This window comes from Hyaena hyaena, unplaced genomic scaffold, assembly GCF_003009895.1.
Source record: "Hyaena hyaena isolate Hyena2069 unplaced genomic scaffold, ASM300989v1 scaffold_4, whole genome shotgun sequence".
NCBI lineage: Eukaryota > Metazoa > Chordata > Mammalia > Carnivora > Hyaenidae > Hyaena > Hyaena hyaena.
In genome coordinates this window covers 3,868,497-3,876,884 of record NW_024080636.1, presented here as the reverse complement: position 1 = coordinate 3,876,884, position 8,388 = coordinate 3,868,497, and positions in this window count along the sequence as shown.

The window sequence follows — 8,388 nt, the reverse complement described above, 5'->3', positions numbered from 1 at the left end:
TGATTCTCAAGACTTCAAAAGACCCACCAGGGATAAAATACGTAGAAACTTAGATTTCTGGAGGTTGCCGGGAGGGTGAGGGGAAGAGGGGGGCCTTCCTCCTCCCGGATCGGATCTGTGTCTCTGTTGGGCTGGTCCCCACGGCCGTCGCTCTGTCTCTAGAGACACGGGCGCCAGCCCGACCTCATGGTAGAGCCGCCCACATTGTCCAAGGCCTCACCCCTGCTCAGCCCTCCCAGGGCCCCGCCCAGCTTGCGGCACCCACCAGTGACCTTGACGGGTCCCACATGCCAAGAGAACTCTCCAATCCCTGAAACCCCACCACCTTTTGTGAAGCAAACAGAAGAGAGACATAGAGTCTGCTGCCTTCTGGAAGGTTCTGGAAGGAACTCTCCAATCCCCGAAACCCTACCACCTTTTGTGAAGCAAACAGAAGAGACATAGAGTTTGCTGCCTTCTGGAAGGTTCTGGAAGGAACCGGGAGAAGGCAGACGGGATAGCTGCCCCTCCCCCAGTTGTGTGGCCCCTGGCCGCCAGGGAGGGGTAGAGCAAGGAGCCCCCGCTGTCACCCCACCCCAGGTGCCTCCAGAGGGGAAGGAGAGCCAAAGCCTCTGCGGCGAGACCCCTCCCCACCCATGGAGGCCTGCAATTCGAAGTGCGCAGAATTCCGAGGGGGAGGAGGGGGAGGAGGAGGGGGCTCCAGGCACCCTGGGGAAGTGGAGAGGTGTGGGGAGGGGAGCCGCGCCCACCACAGGCCCTCTCTTTCCGTGAAGATGTTTCACGGACACCTCGGTCTCCCCGTGTGCTGGGTCCCAGGCTCAGCTCAGACAGGACCCCCAGGCCGAGAGGGTGGGTGGGCTCTCGCGGAGGCTGCCCCGTCAGCCCGGAGCCAGGGGGAGGCCCCTCTGCCAGATGCTCGCCTTGGGGACTGTCACAGCCCAGGAGCGCCGGCTCTGCTCCGGCCCAGCCTCAGGTAGCCCTGGATCCCCAGGCCCCATGGGACTGGAGGTGGGGAAGCTTCTCTCAGCTTCTCTGCATTTTTCTCTCTCATCGACCTAAACGGGTGCGGCTGTGGGAATTTGCTTTCGGCCAGACCGTGTGGGTGCGAGGACCTCGCCGAGACAGGGGCCTGAAGAAACACACCTGAGGGAGGGGCCCGGGGCCCGGCTGGCGGCCTTGGATTCTGCCCCCACTTTCCTGTGGTCTCCGCCCACTTCCCAGGAGGGAGGGGCGTGGCTCACTGTCCTGCGGGCACTCTGACCCCTTGGCCGCACCTGCTGGCAAGATGGAGTCCCACCCCCATCGGAGGGATGGCAGCACTGAGGCCGGTGCTGAGAGAGGCAGGAAAGCCCCGTGGGAGGCGAGGGCAGCAGCAGGTTGGCCCCGGGGAGTGGGACGCCCCCAGCCTGGCAAGGGGGCATTGAGGATGAGGCTACGGGGGCTCTGGCCAGGGCAGGGCTGGGGGCCCCCAAGATCCCAGAGGAATCTCAGGGGGGAAGGTGCCTGCTGCAGGGGAGGGGGGGTCAGGCCGCCTGGGCGCAGGGAGCCGGAGAGAGGGCCAGTGGCCGTCATGTCGCAGGGATGACCCTGGTCCCCGCAGCAATTCCTCGGAGTGACGGTGGGTGGACCCCCCTCCTGTGGGCCCCGCCTCTGTGCCCGGCCGCAGCCGTCCCCCCGCGGGCTCGCCCACACCCTCACACTCCACACCTGCTGTTTCCCCCAGCTGCTCCTCAGGAAACACCAACTCGTCTTTCAGAACTCACCTCGCAGCCCCCTCTTGCAGGAAGCCTTCCTGGCCTCCCAAGGCTGAGTCAGACATTTAGTCTGCTGTTCAGAGGCCTCGTGGGTCCGTCATCAAGGGGGCTGGAGAGCCTCCAGCCCAAGAAGGGGCTTCAAGAGGCAATGGCTCACCCTGACACAGAACAGGACTCCGGTGCGGTCACGGCCAGCCAAAGCCAGGTGAGCACACGGGCCGCGTTTTCAGGCCAGCTTTGCTGTTCGTGAGACTGGGTGCGAATTACAGATCTACAGGGAAACCCGGCCGGGTCATTTACCCCCTCCAAGCCTCAGTTTCCACACTTGTAAATGATCCATCCGGCCCAACTCAGAGGATGTCAGGAGGGCTAAACATGGAAAGATCTAGCACACGGCTTGGCACCAGGAGAAGTGCCCACACATCTTCTCCATCTCCAGCCAATGAGGGTTGCCCGTGGGCTTGGCTTAGCAGTGGGGATTCTTGGGGAGTCAGCAGAGCTCCCAAGCCGAGGGGTGCAGGTGGGTGGGCTATTAGCTGTCTCCTCCCTGAACCCCAGAAGAGGTAGGCCAGCCACTTTCCTGATGCCTGAGTCAGAGAACAGTGCGGGACTGAGGGGGGTGGCCAGCCTCCCCTGCCCATCCCCTCCCCTCTGTGCAGCTTAGCCCTCTGGACTGAGCCTCTGTTTCTATATCTGCAGAATGAAGGTAATAACCCCTCTCTGCCTTCCTCTGGAACCATCCATCCGTGGGGCCAGCCAGCCAGCCAGTTCACCCTGTGTCTGACCCCTAGGGCTCCCAAGATAGTGGGTCACAGCAATCGATAGAGAGGAGGGTTAGGGCTCTGGTGGGGAGAAGCCATGGGTCTATGGGAGCCCAAGGAGCCCCAGCCCTAAGCGCAAAGCTGGGATTTCGGCAAGGGGCTGAGGGAGGGGTGCGCTCCAGAGCCCTCAGAGTCAAAGCCAGGAGGCTGAGAGGCCTGGACTGTTACCGAAAGGTGCGCAAGTCCCAGACCAGACTGCCGTCCCCTCCTGTGGTCCCTGCCTCCCCGATCAGGTGTCTTTGGCTCTGGGCAGCCTTCCCGGAGCCCCGCCCAGCTGAGTGCAGTATCCCCTCCGAATCCTATCAAGTTCAAAGGTTCCAGGCCCCCTCCCTCTGCCCGCGGTGGAGCTCCTCACATCAGAACCAACGGCCCTGTTCATCCCCCCTTCATGTGTCTGGGCCCCTTGCATTTGATCTTGAACTTGCTGTCTCTAAAGAAGGGACGTCCATTTCCCCACTCCCCCAATCCAAACTCAGCCACCTGACTCGTTTTGGCCGATGAGCTGTTTGTTAGCAAGCGTGACGCGGCCGAGGCTCGAGAAACACCTGCGGTGTTCGGCTTCTTAGAGGCAGAGGGCTGGAGAGAGCCTCGCTCCCACCTGTATGACGGGACAACAGCGAACTCGTTACTTTTCTTCAATCCATCAGAGAACGCAGCGCACCACACGCAACCCGCCAAAAGCCTGGGGGCGGCAGGTGCCTGCAGGGAGCAGCACGGCCCAGGCATTTGCTTGTCACCCCCAAACACCAGAGAAGCCAGTAAGAGGATTCAGCTGGAAAATTTTAACAAATTGCTGAAGGCGAGCCTGAGGGTGTGAAGGCTCTGGGGGCTGCTGGCCTAGGGGTGTCTGCATCCTTCTGGAACGCCACCAGGAGCCCGCAGAAGCCAGGGAGAATTCAGAGAACGCTTCTCCCCTCCTGTTTCCCCAGTGACGCAGGCTGCGAGGAGAGGGGAGCAGCCGAGGCTGAAACTCTGCCGGAAGCCATCTCCCCCCTCTCAGAGGGAGCAGGAATGGTAACTTCTAGAAGGAAGACAAAGCTGTGGCCCGAGGGCGCTAATTGGTACCCAGTGCTGGTGAGGGAGCAGAACTGGAAAATAAAAGGCCCTGTTCCCGGGGAAGAGACAGAAACACGTGCTAAGCTAGCAGTACATCTGCAGGAAGGGCCGAGTGTCAGAATCAACGTTTTCAAACTTCTAGAAATGAACCAAGTATTTATACAGGAACCCAAGGAGCATTTATTCAAGAAAAGCAGCTGGATTTTAGGGGGGTGGGGGGAAGCAGGCTGTGTGAGATTTTATCTTGTTCTAGTGCAATCAGCCATTCTCCAACTCCACGATCGCTTAGAAAAATAGTGGCTTCCACTCTCCATGCCCAGTGGCTGAAAGCCTCACTCCCAGAGTCGTCCGCGTTGATTGGCCCAGTGATTCCCCAGAAGACCCCATCTGCAAGACTGTCTGTATTCAAACTGACTCAGAGATTGCTCAGGTGCAAAAAAATCTCCCTCCCCCCCACCCCCAGTAGAGGGCACGTTTGTCAAAAACAATTACAAGCAAGTATTTTAACTTTGTGGCTACTTGAGGGAGTAGATAACAGCTGGGCCAGCCAATTCTTAAAAATGTAAAAGGAAGAGTCTGGGAATAAAATGTTCATAGAGACTTGGAAACGTTCCTAAGATTTTCCTGGGCACCTAGAAGGCCAAGTATGCACACGGGGCTGGCACGTGTGTTGGGACGTGCACATGCTCAGAAAAGATGTGAGAAGGACCTAAGTTCTCACCTTTGAGTGACCTGAAGGCCCTGCACTAGCAGGAAATAAAAGCTAAGGCAGAGTTTTCAGCTCCCTGGCTGAGTGTTGAGGACGTAACTCCGCATACATGCAGAGCTTATCAGCAAAGACCGGGAGAGTCATTGTCTCCAAGTGTTTGAGAGAATCTCTGTCCAGTCTTTAGCTGACCAACCGCTGAGCTAACTGAGAAGAGACTTCAGTGGCCACACAGGAACAAAGAATATAGACGTCACAGAATTAGTTCAGAAAAGTAACTATACAAACAGCAACTACAAGCAACAACAAACCTTTGGAGGGGGCTAAATCCAATTTCCGAAGCTGCCACAGTATGTTATTTAAAATGTCCAGTATTTTACAACAAATTCCAAAACATAAAAAGAAATAAGAAAGTATGGCCCAGGGGCGCCTGGGTGGCTCAGTCGGTTAAGTGTCCGACTTCAGCTCAGGTCATGGTCTCGCGGTTCATGAGTTCAAGACCCGCATTGGGCTCTGTGCTGACAGCTCAGAGCCTGGAGCCTGCTTCGGATTTTGTGTCTCCTTCTCTCTCTGCTCCTCCCCTGCTTGTGCTCTGTCTCTCTCTCACACAAAAATAAAATAAACATTAAAAAAAAAAAAGTATGGCCCATACACAGGGGGCAAAAGTAATCAATAAAAACTGTCCCTGAGGAAGCCCAGATGTTGGAGGTAGTAGACAAAAGCTTTACATCAGCTATTTTAAATATATTTAGATATTTGTATTATATATAAAGAAATATTCAGGAAGAAATAAAGGAACCCATGTCATGAGAATAACATCTCGTCAGATTGAAAATATTAAAAATATTAAATAAAGAGATTTAAAGTATTAAAAATAACCAAATATAAATTCTGGTGTTTGAAAACTATAACTCATATTAAAAATTCACTAGAGGGGGGCGCCTGGGGGACTCAGTCAGTTAGGCGTCTGACTGCAGCTCAGGTCATGATTTCATGGTTCATGAGTTCGAGCCCCGCCTCGGGCTTTGTGCTGACAGCTCAGAGCCTGGAGCCTGCTTTGGATTCTGTGTCTCCCTCCCTCCCTCCCTCCCTCCCTCCCTCCCTCTCTCTCTCTCTCTCTCTCCCGCTGTCCCTCACTTGTGCTATGTCTCTCTCTCTTTCAAAAACAAACATTGAACATTTTTTTAAAAAATCCACTTGAGAAGCTTAACAGCAGATTTGAGTATGCAAAAGAAATAATCAGAAAACCTGAAGATACGTACATTGAGATCATCCAGTCTGAAGAACAGAAAGAAAAAAATAAGGAAGAAAAATGATCAGAGCCTCGGGAGATGTGCAGGGTACCTTCAGGCACACCAAGATAAACACAATGGGAGTCCCAGAAGGAGAGGAGAAAGGGGATGACGGAAAGAATAGTTTTGGAGAAACAATAGCCAAAAACTCCCCAGGTTTGAAGGAAAATATGAATCTATGTAGCTAAGAAGTTCAATGAACCCTCAAGAGGATACACTGTCAAAGAGAATCCACACTTAGCCCTATCATATCACACATAGGATCATCTCAGCTGATGTAGAAAAAGCATTTGACAAAATTCAGCATTAATGTCTAAGAAAAACTGTTAGCAAACTAGACCAAAAGGGACTTTCTTTGAGTAAAATACACATACAAAAAACTACAGCTAACATTGCAGTGAATGGTGAGAGACTGAGTGTCTTCCTCAAAGACCGGGAACAAGGTTCGTAGCCAGTGCACTAAAGCAAGAAAAACCAAAATGAAACATAAAAACAAACAAACAAGAAAAACCATAAAATTGTCTCTATTTGCAGATGACAGGATTGTCAAATAGGAAATTCCGAAGAACCCACCAAAAAGGCTAACTAAGCTAAGTGAATTACCAAGTCATTATCCAACAGTTAATCATATGCCGATGTACCCACGGTGAACAACTGGAAATTAAAACGTTAAAAACAGTACTATTTATAATATTCCCCCAATGAAGTACTGAGGTATAAATCTAACAAAATGTGAAGAGGATCTGTATGATAAAATCTGCAGAACATGGATGAAAGAAATCGAAGATCTAAACAAACGGAGAGATCAATGTTTTTCATGAATTGTGAGGCTCACCATTGTGAAAATATCACTTCTCTCCAGTTTAATCATAAATCCCATCTAATCTCAATTAAAATCTCCACAAGATCTATTTTATATGTCAACAAGCTCATTCAAAATGTATATGGAAGGGCACCTGGGGGGCTCAGCCGGTTAAGCATCCGACTGTGGCTCAGGTCATGATCTCGTGGTTCAGGAGTTCAAGCCCCACATCTGATGAGCTCAAACCCCACTCTGGATGAGCTTGAGCCCCACTTTGGGCTCTGTGAGATTCTCTCTCTCTCTCTCTCTCTCTCCCTCTATCTCTCTCTCTCTCTTCCCTCCCCCCTCTCTGCCTTGTGGGATTCTCGGTCTCTCCCTCTCTGCCCCTCCCTCACTTGCACCCTCTCCCTCTCTCTCAAAAAAAAATGTATACGGAAAGGTAATGGAACCAGAAGAGCCTAAAAAAATTCTGAAAAAGAACAAAATTAGACAACTTACACCACCCAATTTCAAGATTTACCCTTAAAGTTACAGTCATCAAGAGAGTAAGATATTGGCAACAGAACAGACATATCAATCAGTGGAACAAAGCAGAGAGCCCAGACAAATATAGTCAACTGATTTTTGACAAATGCACAGAGGCAATTCAATGGAAATAGAGCAGTAAAAACATGAAATTTACACAAACCTCACGCCTTACACCAAAATTAACTTCAAATGCATCATAGACCGGAATGTAAAACAAAAACGTGTATACCTTCTACAAGAAACATCAGAGAGAGGCACCTGAGTGGCTCCATCAGTTGAGCTTCTGACTTCAGCTCAGGTCATGATCTCATGGTGTGGGTTCAAGCCCCGCATCGGGCTCTGTGCTGACAGCTCAGAGCCTGGAGCCTACTTCGAATTCTGTGTCTCCCTCACTCTCTACCTCTCCCTGCTCATACTCCATCTTTCTCTTTCTCCAAAATAAGTAAACATTAAAAGAAAAAGAAAAAAAAAGAAAACATCGGAGAAAATGTGCATGAGCTTGAGTCTGGCACTGCATGTTTAGATAGTACACCAAAAACATAACTCCTAAAAGAAAAAATTGGTAAATTGGAGCTCATCATAATTAGAAACTTTTGCTCTGAGAAACTGTTAAGATAATGAAAAGACAACCCACAGACTAGAAGAAAAGGTTTGCAAGTCATATTCAATTAAGGACTTGTATCCAGAGCATAAAGAATATTTAACACAAACAGGAAAAAAAAAACCCAAAACCCAGTTTTTAAGGAAGAGGACAAAAAAAATCTGAACAAAAGAATCTATGTGAATGGCAAATAAGTGTATAAAAAAGATGCTCAACATCATTAGTCAATAAGGAAATGGAAATTGAAACCACAATGAAATACAAGACACACCTACTCAAATGGCCAAAGTGTTTTAAATGAACAATACCAAATTCTGACGAGGATGTGGCCCAGGAAGCATACTCATTCATTGCCAGTGGGATTATGGAAACCGAAGGCCATTGTGGAAAACAAGCAAAAGTGGTCACACAAGGGGAATTTTGTGAGTGATGAAACTGTTCCCTAGGGTCCTGGGGCGGTGGGTACCTGACTCTGCATTTCTGAAAACCCTTAGAACCACATGCGACAAAGAGTGACTTGATGATGTGCACATTTAAAACTGTCAACCAGGATGTCAGGGAGCCTCAGGACATGATGCAGACTGCGACGACAGAATTTTTTTTTTTTTTTAATAAATAGTTTATTGTCAAGTTGGTTTCCATACAACACTCAGTGCTCATCCCCACAAGTGCCCTCCTCCATGCCCATCTCCCCCCTCCCCCCCACACCCATCAGTCCTCAGTTCTCAGCATTCAAGAGTCTCTCACGGTTTGCCTCCCTCCCTCTCCCCCACTATTTGCCCCCTTCTTCTCCCCCATGGTCCTCCTTTAAGTTCCTCCTAATCCTCC